The sequence below is a fragment of the Pristiophorus japonicus genome, chromosome 13, assembly GCF_044704955.1.
Source record: "Pristiophorus japonicus isolate sPriJap1 chromosome 13, sPriJap1.hap1, whole genome shotgun sequence".
Lineage (NCBI taxonomy): Eukaryota > Metazoa > Chordata > Chondrichthyes > Pristiophoridae > Pristiophorus > Pristiophorus japonicus.
Genome location: NC_091989.1, coordinates 172,371,694 through 172,387,507, shown reverse-complemented (window position 1 = coordinate 172,387,507; position 15,814 = coordinate 172,371,694). Strand labels below are relative to the sequence as shown.

The window sequence follows — 15,814 nt, the reverse complement described above, 5'->3', positions numbered from 1 at the left end:
TTATTTCTGTTGCTGCTGAAACTCTTATCCATGCCCTTGTTACCTCTGGACTTGACTATTCCAACGCTCTCCTGGCCAGCCTTCCATCTTCCACCCTCTATAAACTTGACATCATCCAAAGCTCTGCTGCCCATAGTCTAACTTGCAACAGATTTTGGGTATGTTACTGGGCTAGTAACCCAGAGGCCGAGACTAATGATCCAGAGACATGAGTTCAAATCCCACGATGGCAGCTGGGGAATTTAAATTCAACAAATTAAATAAATCTGGAATAAAAAGCTAGTATCCGCAGTGGTGACCATAAAACTGCTGGATTGTCATAAAAACCCATCTGATTCACTAATATCCTTTTGGAAAGGAAATTTGCCATCCTTACCTGTTCTGGACTATATGTCACTCCAGACCTACAGCAATGTGGTTGACTCTTAATTGCCCTCTGATTTGGTCTAGCAAGTCACTCAGTTGTATCAAACCGCTGGAACTCCCTCCCTAACAGCACTGTGGGAGCACCTTCACCACATGGACTGCAGCGGTTCAGGAAGGTGGCTCACCACCATCTTCTCAAGGGCAATTAGGGATTGGCAATAAATGCCGGCCTTGCCTGCAACGCCCACATCCCAGGAACGAATAAAAAAAAATCAAGGACAGCCATCACAGATTTGCTGAGACAAGTTGTGTATGACAAATGTGGTAGTATTTTGAAGAGGTGACTGATTTGATAGATATAGGGAATGCAGACGCTGTATCGTGTATCGACTTTCAGATGGTATTCAAAAAGGTATCAAACAAAAGGCACGTTAGTCAAATTCAGGCATATGGTATGAGAGGAAATGTAGCTTGGATAGGAAGTTGTTTTTTTTAAATTCATGGGATGTGGGTGTCGCTGGCAAGGCCAGCATTTATTGCCCATCCGTAATTGCCCTTGAGAAGGTGGTGGTGAGCCACCATTTTGAACCACTACAGTCCGTGTGGTGAAGATACTCCCACAGTGCTGTTAGGGACGGAGTTCTAGGATTTTAACCCAGCGACGATGAAGGAACAGCGATATATTTCCAAGTCAGGATGGTGTGTGACTTAGAGGGAAACTTGGAGATGGTGGTCCCATATATCTGCTGCCCCTGTCCTTCTAGGTGGTGGAGGTTGCAGACAGGATCATGGATAGGAAACAAAAAGAAAGAGTAAATGAGTGTTTGGATTAGAGAAGGATTAGAAGTGTTGTACCTTAGGGGCCAGTGCTGAATCCACCTTAGGTTCGGTATAAATAGATGATTTGCACTTGGATACAGGGTGAATCTAGAAATGTTATGATGACACAAAAGTAGGAGCTTTGTAATATTGAGGAGGAGTGTAAATGATGTCAGGAAGAAATAGACACCAAGGCAGGTGGCAGTTGCAATTTAATGTGGCTAAGTGTATGGTAATATGTTTTATGTGGAAAAACAAGGAATGGGAGTATACGTTCAATGAAAAGATACTGAAACATATGGCGGAAGAGAGAGGCCTATAGGTTCAAATGTATAATTCCCAAAAGCACGATGGTTGGTTGAAAAACCATGAACAAAATCCAGTGGTATTTTGGGTTTTATAAATAGGGGTATAGAGTACAAGAGTAATGAAGTAATGACCATTTTGTACAGAACATTGTTAGACCACAATTAGAGTACTGTATGCAGGCTCGATGGGCCAAGTGGCCTACTCTTGCTCCTATTTCTTATGTTCTTATGCAGTTTCATTGTCGAAAGGACATTTAAACCATGGAGAGCGTACAGCATAGATTCACCAGGATGATGCTAGGGATGGAAAACCATAGTTAAGAGGAGAGGCTTGAGATTCTCGGATTTTTCCACTTGAGCAGAGAAGGCTAAGGGGAGCCTTAATAGAGTGTTAAAAAATTATAAGGCTTTAGATAGAGTGAATAGGGAAAAGACTATTTTGTTTGGTTAGGGAGTCAGTGGTGAGGGGTCATTAATTTTAAATTGTTACTCAGAGTGAAGAGGAGTTCAAAGAAAGTTCTTTACACAGAGGTTTGTTGGAGCATGGAATGCTTTACCACAGGGAATAGTTGAGGCAGAGATCATTGCATCTTTCTAAGGGAAGATTGGATAACTGTTTGAAGCAGGCTGTGGGGAGAGAGGAAGATTACTCTAGGAAAGAGTCAGCCTAGACATGAGGCGTCAAATAGTCTCATTCTGTGTTGTAAACCTCTACAGTTTTATGGATTCAACTTTCTATTACATTTAGAGCTCTTGTATGTGTGTTTTTGGAGAGGAGGGAGGAAAAGGGAGAAACACAAATAATAATGATAATAGTTTCTGTATTAAATTCTCAGGTGAGTGATATAATGTAGGTAGATTATTTGGTGGACTATAGACAGTGGGCAATAGGGTTCTGGATTCATAGAGTCCATTCTAGCCTGTTCCGTCATTTAATAAGATCATGGCTGAATTTCGACCTCAACTCCACTTTCCTGCCCGATCCCCATAATTCCTTGATTCCCGTAGAGTCCAAAAATCTATCTATCTCAGTCTTGAATACACTCATCGGCTCAGCGTCCACAGCCCTTCGGGCTAGAGAATTCCATAGATTCATAACCTGCTGAGTGACCAGGGAAACAACCTCCCAGCATATACGCTGGCAATCCCCCTCAGAATCTTATGCGTTTCAGTGAGTTTCAGTTAGAATTTTAGCAAAGACAGAAGGGGATACCAACAACCAAAGAGAGCTTTAAACTCCTTACCAAACAATTAGGGAGCACATATTGCATCTGTTACACTAATCGAGTCTGAGCTTTTGATCACCGCCCATCACCATGACTGCTATGTGATCACCCCCCCCCCCTCAAAATTGGGAGAAATGATGGTTAAAAACTATGGGCTCAATTTTCCCCAGTGATTTGCACCGTTTTTTTGCAGCAGGCTGCTCTTTTTGGCCTAAGTTGAAAAAACACAGTTTCCCCAATCAATTTGCACCAGCGTAACTGAGTTAGTTCCGATTTTTTTAGGGCAGTTTTATTTTCAGCCAAAGGGGGCGTAACCAGCCACCTACGCCAATTCTGGCCATTTAGGGAAGTTTGACCAGCTGAGAGTTATTCCAGTTGTGCTTAGGCCAGTGTATGTGGTCTCTGCATAAAAACCTTCCCTAGAGTTAAGGAAATCAGCGCAGCAGATGCCCGGACACACTAAAAAAATTGAAAAACACATAGCAGCAACTAACCTCCAACCCCGCCCGAAGGCTGTCCGGTCCCATTCTCGGGCCCCAGTCTCCCAGTCTGGTCCCATTCTCAGTCCCTGGTTCACAGAGAGAGAGAGAGAGAGAGAGAAAAAATGAATTTGGGGACTGAGAATGAGATTGGACTGGGAGAATGGGGACCGAGAATGGGACCGGACCAGCAAGCCCTTCGGAAGGGGTTGGAGGTAAGTTGCTGCTATGTGTTTTTCAATTCTTTTAATGTGTTGGGAGCTGGCTGTATGCTTCACTTTGCAATCTCAGCTCGCATTGTGTCTGTGGTTACCATGGCAGCCTGATCTTTTTGGTGCAGATCAAGGCTCCACCCCCAAAACTAAAGGTCGAGTTATGCCACGCCAAAGTGAAGAAATCCAACAGGGAAACTTAGAATTTTTTTTTTTTGTGGATTACTTAGGCCCCCAAAAATCGGGCGTAACTCTTCAAGTACGCCAAAAAAAAAGCTTTGGGGAAAATTGAGCCCTATACTTCAACATTGCGACTCCAGTTGCCCATCTAGCAGTTGGCAGGTGGAAAGGTGGAAGAAGAGTTTACAGTGGACTTTACAGAATAGCGCTGTCAGATGAAAATAGTGATGCTGCAGGAGCTGTTTGAAGTGAAACAACTAAATTGCATTATTTGATCTTGACAGAATGGAGTGACTTTTCTGAGCCCTCGTCTGTAGTGAGATTCCCGACTTACCCTGAGCACTAATCCTGCAAATTTCTGATTCCTGCTTATGGTGGGCCAGGTATCTCCCAAGAGCAGGATCTCAGAAAATCCACCCTAACTTAGCCAACCTCTTCAGCACCGGTCATTCTCAGTTGGAATATTGCTGACCATTCCTGGGAGCAAGCAGAAATCAAGCGGAGGCAGCGGAAAGAGCGTGCGGCAAACCAGTCCCACCCTCCCTTACCCTCAACGACTATTTGTCCCACCTCTGACAGAGACTGTGGTTCGCTATTGGACTGTACAGTCACCTAAGAACTCATGCTAAGAGTGGAAGCAAGTCTTCCTCGATTCCGAGGGACTGCCTATGGTGATGATGATGACTTGCCTTAGAGGGAGTGCGGCGAAGGTTCACCAGACTGATTCCTGGGATGGGGGATTGTCCTGCGAGGAAAGATTCAGTTGACTAGGCCTATATTACCTGGAATTTAAAAGATCGAGAGGTGATCACATTGAAACCTAAAATTCTTACAGAGCTTAACAGAGTAGATGCTGGGAGGATGTTTCCTCTGGCTGAGGAGTCCAGAACTAGGGGTAACAGTCTCAGAATAAGGGGTTGGCCATTTAAATGAGGAGAAATTTCTTCACTCAAAGAGGTTGTGAATCTTTGGAATTCTCTACCCCAGAGGGCTGTGGAGGCTTAGTCATTGAGTATATTCAAGAGAAAGATCGATAGATTTTTGGATACTAGGGGAATCAAGGGATATGGGGATAGTATGGGAAGGTGGAGTTGAGGTAGAATATCAGCCATGATCTTATTGAATGGCGGAGCAGGCTCAAGGGGCCGAAAGGCCTACTCCTGTTCATAATTTTTAATTGCAAACCCATTCTCGTTTAACCACTTTTGTTCTCTCTTTTATCAGTTATTATTTGAATGGAGAAAGATTGCAAAGTGCCGCAGTACTGCGGGACCTGGGGGTACTTGTGCATGAAACACAGAAGGATAGTATGCAGGTGCAGCAAGTGATCAGAAAGGCCAATGGTATCTTGGCCTTTATTGCAAAGGGGATGGAGTATAAAAGCAGGGAAATCTTGCTACAGCTATATAAGGCATTGGTGAGGCCACACCTGGAATACTGCATGCAGTTTTGGTTTCCATATTTACGGAAGGATATACTTGCTTTGAGACAGTTCAGAGAGGTTCACTAGATTGATTCTGGGGATGAGGGGGTTGAGGAAAGGTTGAGTAGGTTGGGCCTTTATTCATTGGAATTCAGAAGAATGAGAGGTGATCTTATCGAAACGTATAAGATTACGACGGGGCTTGACAAGGTGGATGCAGAGAGGATGTTTCCACTGATAGGGGAGACTAGAACTAGAGGGCATGATCTTAGAATAAGGCTCCGCCCATTTAAAACAGAGATGAGGAGAAATTTCTTCTCTCAGAGGGTTGTAAATCTGTGGAATTCGCTGCCTCAGAGAGCTGTGGAAGCTGGGACATTGAATAAATTTACGACAGAAATAGACAGTTTCTTAAACGATAAGGAGATAAGGGGTTATGGGGAGCTGGTGGGGATGTGGAGCTGAGTCCATGATCAGATCAGCCATGATCATATTAAATGGCGGAGCAGGCTCAAGGGGCCGTATGGCCTACTCCTGTTCCTATTTCTTATATTCTTATGTTTACCAAAAAAAGAGCCATTGGTTCCCAAATGCTTACTATAAGGTTATTGTCCAGGCACATTAAATTATGTAAGAGTTTCTCAGTCGGAACCATTTGTCCAAGTCACATGTCCTCTGTTCAGAGAATCCTTGTTGCCAGCGGCTTATGGGGAAATGGAGTTTTGTTTACTAGTTGCATCATTGTTAATTATCACCATAAATTTATGGACCATATGGAGATCCCAAAATAAGTATGCGCAGTAATTAAGGGGAACATGTGTTTTTTTGGCGTGTTAACACAAAGAAATTCCCGCTTCAGGGTTTTCACCCCATAACCATGTGCTCTAACTCCCTCTCCAGGACAATCTCTACATCCGGTGAATCTTCTTAAGAATATGGGTCAGACTTTGGCTTCAGTGTGTTCAAGTAACAAGTACTGGAAGCGAATATTTCCCCTTCCCCACATGAGCATGTGTCCCCTGTAGAATGCAGTCTCAGGCTCTTAGATGATGTAATTATCATTGCTATTAAGAACTAGTTGGTTTATTAGCAAAAGGTTTCACAATCACACTACACATTACTAGTTAATCCACCAGACTCACAACCACCTGCCTTGTCGTGGATCCCCCGAACCCAACTGGATGGGGTTTTATTGAGACTTGTGAACATCATGTGACTGGCAAAGCCACTCCCAACTCGACAGCTCCACAAACCTGTGAGCATACTCCCAGGTGCATACATTACAGATGAGATAGTGATATATTTGGTCAAAGGAACCTCTCTTCAGATATGGGATATGTACGCTGACCCTAAGCTTCATTAACTTGAAACTGTACATAAAATACAAGCTAGATAATAGTCCACAGGCGCATGGCTGAATGGGAGCTGGAAGGTGCCATACCATTTGCTCTTGCGGAGGTTTCTCTTCAGGGTTGTGTGCTGTTCCACCTACTTGCCGTGTATGCAAGTAATGTTGCATATCATACTCTGAGAAAAGAGACAATAGGCGCAAGCATGTTCTGAGTGAGATGAACGAAGAGCAATAAATGTTACAAATGATGAAAGAAAGACTTAGATTTATATAACACCTTTACAATTCCTGGACGTCTCAAAGCGCTTTGCAGCCAATGAAGTATTTTTGGAGTGTAGTCACTGTTGTAATGTGGGAAACACGCCAACCAACTTGCACACAAGCAAGTTCCCACAAACAACAATGTGTAAATGAGCAGATCATCTGTTCTTGTTATGTTGATTGAGGGATAAATGTTGGCGGGACACCGTGTATAACTCCCCTGCTCTTCTTCAAAATAGTGCCATGGGATCTTTGACACTCACCTGAGAGAGCAGATAGGGCCTCAGTTTAATGTCTTACCCAAAAGAAGGCACCTCTGACAGTGTAATGCTCCCTCAGATTTATGTGCTCATGTTTTTGGAGTGGGATTACAAACCCACAAACTTTTGACTCAGAGCTACGTGTGCTACCCACTGAGCCACAGCTGACACTGTATATTAAAGAAATGTAAGTGCCACAACCTCTAGGTTACCCCCGAGTGACTGTCTATTCTCATTTTTGTTTAAGTTTGAGAAATTGAAAGTTAGCAAAGAGAGCAAAAATATAGGAGAAAAGATGAGGTAAAACAGAAATAATTTGTTACGCCGTGTCATACCTGGGATTGAAAGGTGGTAAGGATTACCATAGTTTTGTGTGGTCCTGGTTGGTGAAGGGGGTACAGGGGTGTGTACTAGAGCAAATGCGCTCAAATCTTCCTGACTTGAACATTTCTAGGATTTTGAGGGCAAGGTCATTCTTAATCTATCTAGGGAAAGGATGGGCCAATTTAATGCAATGCTGCAACTGCAGTGGTGCTGTTGGTTGATGGTGTTCCTATTTAGTAGCTTTTTGTCAATTGTTGGGTTTTTGGTTGGTCATGTGATTGATGACTTTCTACCTACATTGTTTGCGCAAACCCAGAAGGATCTGCAGCACAGCGGTTGTGCCACAGGCTTATTACTGCAAAACCATGGGTTTAGTTAATGGAAGAGTTCCAACATTTGGCCCCTATTAAGTTATCCATGAGGTGAATGAACCTCAAGTACTGACTGTTCTTTGCTGCTTTCAAAATCTCCACATTTTCTCTCGTATGGCTGGAGCTGCACGTAGCCTTGGCACACTGTATATCACAAAGCGAAGTTAGAGGAAGGCTCTTGAAAAATCCTGCTTCTACTTTCAGTAGGGAATATTTTATATTTATATTTTGTTATATTTTGCACTTTGAGAAAGGAGCACTGGTCATCTATCAGCAACAACAATAAGTGAAAAAAATATATGCTTGAAATTTTTAAAAGGTCATAAATCTCACTCGCACCCATTCCAGCTTCTTGCAAGTGTCAGCCATAGTTCAGTGGTAGCACTTTCACCTCTTTGGCATGTATCTCGAAGGTTGTGGCTTCAAGTCCGACTGCAGAGACTGGAGCATAAAAACCTAGGCTGATGCTCCTGATGCTGCACTGTCGGAGGTGCTGCAATGTCGGAGGTGCTGCACTGTCGGAGGTGCCGTCTCTTGGATGAGGCATTAAACTGAGGCCCTGTCTGCTCTCTCAGGTAGACGTGAAAGATCCCATTATACTATTTTGAAGAAGAGCAGGGGAGTTATCCCCGGTGTCCCGGCCAGTATTTATCCCTCGATCAACATTACCAAAAAAAAGATTAGCTGGTAATTTCCTTCATTGCAACAGTGATTACACTTCAAAAAGTATTTCATTGGCTGTAAAGTGCTCTCAGATGTCCTGAGGTCGTGAAAAACACTATAGAAATGCAAGTCATTCTATTTTTTGAAGGCTTTAGGTTCAAGTTCGAGCGACCTGAGCACATAATCTCACTTGACACTTCAGTGCAGTACAGAGGGAGTGCTGCACTGTGGGTGATATTAAACTGAGGGCCTTGTCTGTCCCTTTAGTAAAAGATCACATGGTACTATTTGAAAATGAATAGGGGACGTCTCCTAGTGTCATGAGCAATATTTATCCCTCAGCCAACATCACTAAAAACAGATTATCTGGTTTTAATCTCACGGCTGTTTCTGGGACTTTGTTTTGTGCAAATTGTCTGCCACATTTCTCTACAACAGTGATTCCACTTTAAAAGTACTTCATTGTCTATGAAGCACTTTGCGATATCCTGAGGTCCTCCAAGACGCTATATAAATACAAGTCGATTCTTTTTTTCCGTGAAAATAATAAGCAATCTCTATGTGTTTAATTATCTATGTTTTCGCCTGCTCTATCTACTCGTAGCTTGTTATCTTCCATCGAGTCAGCTTTGCTTCTGTCCTCCTGCCTCAGTTAAAAAATTCACTTCCTTTGATTTTCTTCCCTCTCACTTTACATGACCTTAGCTGACAAGGCAGACAGGTGACCAGCTCCCAAGCCCCTCTCAAATCTTGAAGCAGCTCAAAAGAGATGTCACAAGATAAAGAGAGACTTTTATATAGCACTTTTCACAACCACCGGACGTCTCAAAGTGCTTTACAGCCAATGAAGTACGTTTGGAGTGTAGTCACTGTTGTATTGTGGGGAACATGAGAGCCATCCAGACGTGAGTTGCTCTTTGAACTGTTGCTCGTAGCCTATCGGGAAGCACCTGATATCTGAGCCACGCTTCTCTTTGACAGCATAGACCAGACCAACAACTTACTGTATGTTAAGGGAAAAAAAAAGGATTGCTTTTATATAGTGCCTTTCACAACCTCAGGATGTCCCAAAGTGCTTTACAACCAAGGAAGTACTTTTGAAGCATAGTCTCTGTTACAATGTAGGAAACGCGGCCACCAAGTTGTGCACAGCAAGCTCCCACAAACAGCAATGAGATAATGACCAGATAATCTGTGTTTTGTTATGTTAATTGAGGGATAAACTGTGGTTCTCGTATTGGAATGCAGAGCCACCTAAGAACTCATATTAAGAGTGGAAGCAAGTCTTCCTCGATTCCGAGGGACTGCCTATGATGAAATATTGGCCAAGACAACAGGGATAACCACCCTGCTCTTCTTCTAAATAGTGCCGTGGGATCGTTTACATCCACCTAAGAGAGCAGACAGGACCTCAGTTTAGCATCTGATCCGGATGTTGATCTACCATGCGGCACTAGTAACATATTGGAGTGCCAGTGCCCCAACAACCCTCTTGTCTATCCCTTATACTTTATTTCCTTTGCAGTTGGAATGAGAACAACCCACTGAATGTTTATTAATTCCAATTTTCTTTGTCAAAGTTAAAAAAAAACTCGATTCCTCTTTTCTGTGGGAATGGGCAGGGTGTGTTTAAACCATACGTTGTGTAATAGAATATAAATAGTCAGTGCTGAAACAAATGCATACGGACGAGCCAGTTATCATCACAGTTCATTGCAAACAAGCATAAACAATAGAAGCATAAATCAGCGTTTTTATTCATTCACGGCACATGGGCATCGCTGGCAAGGCCAGCATTTATTGCCCATCCCTAATTGCCCTGAAGAAGATGGTGGTGAGTTGCCTTCTTGAACCGCTGCAGTCTGTGAGGTGAAGGTACTCCCACAGAGCTGTTAGGGAGCGAGTTCCAGGTTTTTGACCCAGTGACAATGAAGGAACGGCGATATATTTCCAAGTCAGGATGTTATGTGACTTGGAAGAGAGCGTATTCCTACATTTAGTGTTGTATAGAATGAAGCACATACGTAAAGATCAGCTGCCATACAACTATTTAAAAAAAATTGAAGCTTCAAATTTACATTACGATAGCACGAGTAGCTTAAATATCAGACTTACTAGAGCTAAATTTGGGTTGTTATTGAATAATGAGATGTTTCGGTAACGCAGTTACCATAAAGCTGCTGTATATCTCATGATTTTGCTGCCTGTTCTTGTAAGTATAAGGGGAGTGGTTTGTGGACGGATGTGACTTCTACAGGAATTGCTGGTTCTTGTCTCAGTCACACGTCAGTTTTTCTCCACCGTCCATCACAAGGGCAGTTCTTTGGTGCCTCCCCCTCCCCCCTCATCCCTCCAAAAGATTTGTTTTCAAAGTTTGAGTATTTCCTTCTGGAGCTGCCTTTTATCTTTTGTGTTTCTTTGGAAGTGTGAACTCGCTGCTTCTCAGTCCTTAAGCTGCTGACTTGCTGCCTCTGTAAGCATTGAGGCCGCAGAGTCATTGCGGCTACTCTACCGGGTATCTAGCCCGAGTTGGTGCCTAAACGAGAAACCCCGGGAGAGGCTTTTTAAAAACAAAATGCCTTTGAATGAATTAGAGACTGTTAATTCTTAAAGAGCCAGAAATAGAGGACATGTCATGTCTTTTAATAATGCATCAGGAAATGGTGTAACAATCTCCTTGGCTACAGAATACAAGAGCTGGCTATTCTTAGTTCTTCAATCAAAACAGCAAAGTACAACTAGGAGAGTGATGTATACACAAGAGCAAATTGTTATTGTTGGAATTTTATGGTAGTAATAAATGATTTGCAAAAGTGACACTCCAAGCTGTTAACAGAGCAAGTGGGTTGGTGTTCTATTCAGCTTTTAGCAATCGAAATGGCAGCATCCAATTGTCTATATGAAGCTCACGCTGCTAAAACACTAATAAGGCAATTGGCCAAAGAGCCAGAGGTGAGCTGAGGAGATTTTTTTAAGCAGCGAGTTGTCGTGATCTGGAATGCGCTGCCCGAAATGGTGGTAGAAGCAGATTCAATCGCAACTTTCAAAAGGGAATTGGAGAAATAACTGAAGGGGAGGACTATGGGGAAAGAGCAGAGGAGTGGGACTAATTGAATGGCTCTTTTAAAGAACCGGCACTGGCACGATGGGTCGAATGGCCTCCTTCTGTGCTGTAAGAGTCTACGATTCTAAACACGAATAAATAGTGTTTTAAGAAATCGTGGTGGTTTCTCACCATGTTTGGATATTGCTAAACGTGCAGTTTACATCAGCAATCTATGACATTACGCAGACAATCTGCTCATGCAGTTTGCATCTTGTGCGCAAATGATAAATCTGCTGTCTGAAGTAAAAATTGGCATGCATTACTATAAGTTTAATGGAATAGGTTTCCGTATTAATTAATGGGAGAGGTGGACTTTGTCAAAATCAAAATCAAAATGAGATATACTGAACTGGTGGAGGTGGTTAGCCTAATGGACTCTGCAGGTATTTTCTACAATCTGTATAAGAACATAAGAAATAGGAGCAGGAGTCGGCCATGTGGCCCCTCGAGCCTGCTCCGCCATTCAATAAGATCATGGCTGATCTGATTATGGACTCAGCTCCACCTCCCTGCCCGCTCCCCATAACCCCTTATCCCTTTATTGTTTAAGAAACTGTTTATTTCTATCTTAAATTTATTCAATGTCCCAGCTTCCCCAGCTCTCTGAGGCAGTGAATTCCACAGATTTACAACCCTCTGAGAGAAGAAATTTCTCCTCATCTCAGTTTTAAATGGGTGGCCCCTAATTCTAAGATAATGCCCCCTAGTTCTAGTCTCCCCCATCAGTGGAAACATCCTCTCTGCATCCACCTTGTCAAGCCTCCTCATAATCTTATATGCTTCGATAAGATCACCTCTCATTCTTCTGAATTCCATTGAGTAGAGGCCCAACCCACTCAACCTTTCCTCATAAGTCAACCCCCTCATCTCCGGAATCAACCTAGTGAACCTTCTCTGAACTGCCTCCAAAGCAAGTATATCCTTTCGTATATATGGAAACCAAAACTGTATGTAGTATTCCAGGTGTGGCCTCACCGTATGTTCACTTTAGTGAGAGTGTTACATATACAGAATGGTATACCACAATCTATTGTAGTTACTACCATTAGATCTTCATTAATTTACAGAAAGTTAATGTGTATAAATTCATCCAGTCAAAATATTCAATTAGATTTCAATTTAAGAATAACATTTTGAAACTAGTTTGTTTAAATAAACCTTTTATACTTTGTAGGAAGTTAGAAATTCGATAAGCTTTCTTGAGGGACTTCACATATCACCAGTGGCACAGCAACCCACATAGAACATAAGATCTAGGAGCAGGTGCAGACCATACAGCACCTTGAGCCTGCTCCGTCATTCAGTAAGATCATGGCTGATCTTCGATCTCAACTCTCCACTTTCCCGCCCGATCCCCATATCCCTTGTTTGCCTGAGAGTCCAAAAATCTATCTGTCTCAACCTTGAGTATATCTCACCATGTTTGGACAGTGCTAAATGGGCAGTTTACATCAGCAATTTATGACATTACACAGATAATCTGTTCTTGCAGTTTGCATCTTGTGCGCAAATGACAAAACAAGGAGAATGTTGAACTTTATAACCCAAGTAGCAGCGTACAAGCCAGTATGGGCTAGAAATTCAACTCATTTACGCCTCCCATTAGTGCACCGCTGGGCACTAAGGAAACACAAATAAGTTAGCGGCGCTGTTAACGACTCCCGCCATATTGCGTGGGGGTTTAGCGATGGTGCTACGGCTCTGTGGCCCGATCTCTGCACCCGGAGTTCGTGACGTCATTGCCGCGCGCATCGCCCCGCGAGCGTCTCAGCTCCGGAATTCACTTCCGCCCCCTGCAGCAGCGCCGGGTGAAAACAGCAGCTGCAGGAGGCACGGTTCGGGTGGCCGGCAAAAATTAACCGCGAGGTGGGCGAGTGAAAATTGACCTTTTTGTTGGTGCTGCTGATCTAGTTTCTTTGCAGGGTCCTCGCCTCAATCACTCAGCCTGGCACTCTGCTTGAATGCCGGGCTGATAGTGCGGTACCTCCGCTCCCTGGTGGTCCAGGTAGGTCCTTCTTTACTTTGCAGAGTCGGCAGCGTGGGCCCTTCCCTTTAAGTGAGGGAAGGGCCCCTCGGACGTGGCAGCGCTGAGGTGACCGCCCCGTTAGTGCCTCAGGAAGGAAGTGGAGCGCTTGATTTAGTGCTCTACTTCCTTCTGGGGGCAGAGACCCAAATGTTTGGAGAGAGGTGAGACTTCTGCACCTGGCGCTAAGTCTCGCGCATCTCAACAGCTACCGCCCCAAACAGGGCGATACTGAATTCCTACCTGTATGGTTCTCTAATTAGACCAGACTATGAGTACTGTGACCCATTCTGGTCACTGAGACAAAGGTACATATTCGAGCCTTGGAGGCAGCACAGAGAAGAGTCATAAGACTGATGACCATCATCAGAAGACTGATTTTAAGAAAGATTGAAGAATGTTCAGCCTTGTACACGGTCCATAAAATAAGGAAGCAACTGAGAGGAAACTGTAGGAGTTGGGAGTTTTCTCACACACCTTTACTTATGTAAATAATACTCATGTGATTGTCCTGTGAGCTGAAACCTGCACATTCTGTATTGTATTTGGGTCAATGTAGCCCAGGTCTATGAATTAACCCTGGTCATGATAAATTGCCTACTGGAGACCACATTGGATGCCTATTATGTTCATCTCCATCTATAATGATGGAAAATACCAAACCACCAAGCCAACTTATAAAGGCTACCCTACTTTTTCCCTAAATATGAATCTACTGCCGGTTATGTTGGACCTCAGTTAGGTATATTTTCCTCGGTCAGACCTTATTTGTGGTAAAGTCAGCATGAATATAAAAAGGGTTTGCCTGCCATGCAGCCAACATTAACAAAAGGTGGAAATATAACCCATTATCTTTCGCTAAGGTGCTATTCCTGCCTTTTGGCTAAGATCATGCGTAACTGACCTGGCAGGGGAGTAACCACCATAACCCCAAGGTGGTTCTCCCTGGATCAGGAAGGTATATGCTTGCTTTTTTGGAAATAGGAGGTGGGTGGGGTGGCTTGACCCATCCACCTCCACGGAGGTGTGTGGGGGGCCTGACCCATCCACCTCCATGGCACGAACCTGGTATTGCAGTACTTCCAGGAACGGTGCAGTGGCTCTAGGCCTTTTGGCTAAGAGCATTGGCGCAGAGTGATCCTTGAATGGGCCCAAGGTGACCTCTGGCGTTTGTGATTTGACAAAGAATTGGAACGATTGGCTACGAATTTCAAAAAAAAAAAAAATATGGGCCTAAAAATTTGATTGCTCCCAAAAACGGGATGCCCGGACGCCTTGTTCAATATGGCAGACAGCGCACTTCCAGCGTGGATTGAACGCGTGTGTGCTGCCCACCATATTGGACGTTTAGATGCTTGTTTTGCACCTGAAAAATGTGCATGCGTCAATGAATTTCTAGGTCACGATCTATGAAAAATAATAAGATGGATTGCATGATATATGCTTGATTTAAAGGGTCACTGTCAATATTAATGATATACAATGTTTTATAAGAAATTAATCGGCATCAGGTAAGCCATCTTTTACATGGAAGAATTGCTTTGGGTGAACCATTTCTCAAAATGGTTTTGAACTTGATTAACTGGTTGGAACCTGAATGTGAGTGTACAGCTGGACTATAATATTAGCACTGCCTCTCTCCCACACACAATAAAGCGGTCAAACAGTGAGTGTTTTCAGGTACAGTCGTTCTAACAGACTTTCAGCAGTGACTCAGATATTCAGCGGTAATTTTAGACACAGCAGCTTGATCTAGCAATCATCGTAAAGTGCCTTTTGTGCAAAAGATGATGTGAGATTTGGAGAGCAATGGGGGAGAAGCAATAAAAGAAGGTATCTAATGGTAATTTAAATTAACTTATGCTAATTTACCAATTTAACAAGAGCGACTGAACAGCTTGACCTTCCGCTTAGCATAAATCCTCCCAGTCTACAAAGAAAAAAAAAACACCCGAGACAAAGAGAGAGTATTAAAAGCTTAATGATGACATTTATTTTCTTCCTCCATTTTCTGCCAATTCCCGCCCTCCACCCATGGTCCCTTGTTGGGTTTATGGTTTCATTGGTACTGGGTACTGATTTCCCCTCCCCCCCAACCCCCCACGCACCCTCCTCATCTCCTAAGGCTGTCGATTCCTCGCTGGGGTACAATTCCACTGGTGCTGAGAAAGGGAGCAGAATTGATAAACAGTAAATGATACACTGGCCAGCACAGATGTATTCCTGCCAAAATGGCTCCCTCCCACCATCAGGATCAGTAATTGCTCAGGCAATGAAAATGAGAATGGGACGCGGTGTAAGACGGGCTGCCCATTCGCTATGAGCCGGTCTCGCGCTACTGGCGAAGACCAATTTCACCACCAAAGAATTTTCAGATTAAGATGTCCTCATGGTGATACTCTGCAGAGGGAGAAAATGGACAACATATTTCCACAAGAGAGC

General features: G+C 43.5%; 1 protein-coding gene across 1 annotated transcript in view; it reads left to right on the top strand.

The window, feature by feature from the left end:
- The window catches only part of dusp22a (dual specificity phosphatase 22a), a 362,961-nt gene that overhangs the window by 272,315 nt on the left and 74,832 nt on the right, over positions 1 to 15,814 (top strand). The gene's annotated exons all lie outside the window — the stretch shown is intronic.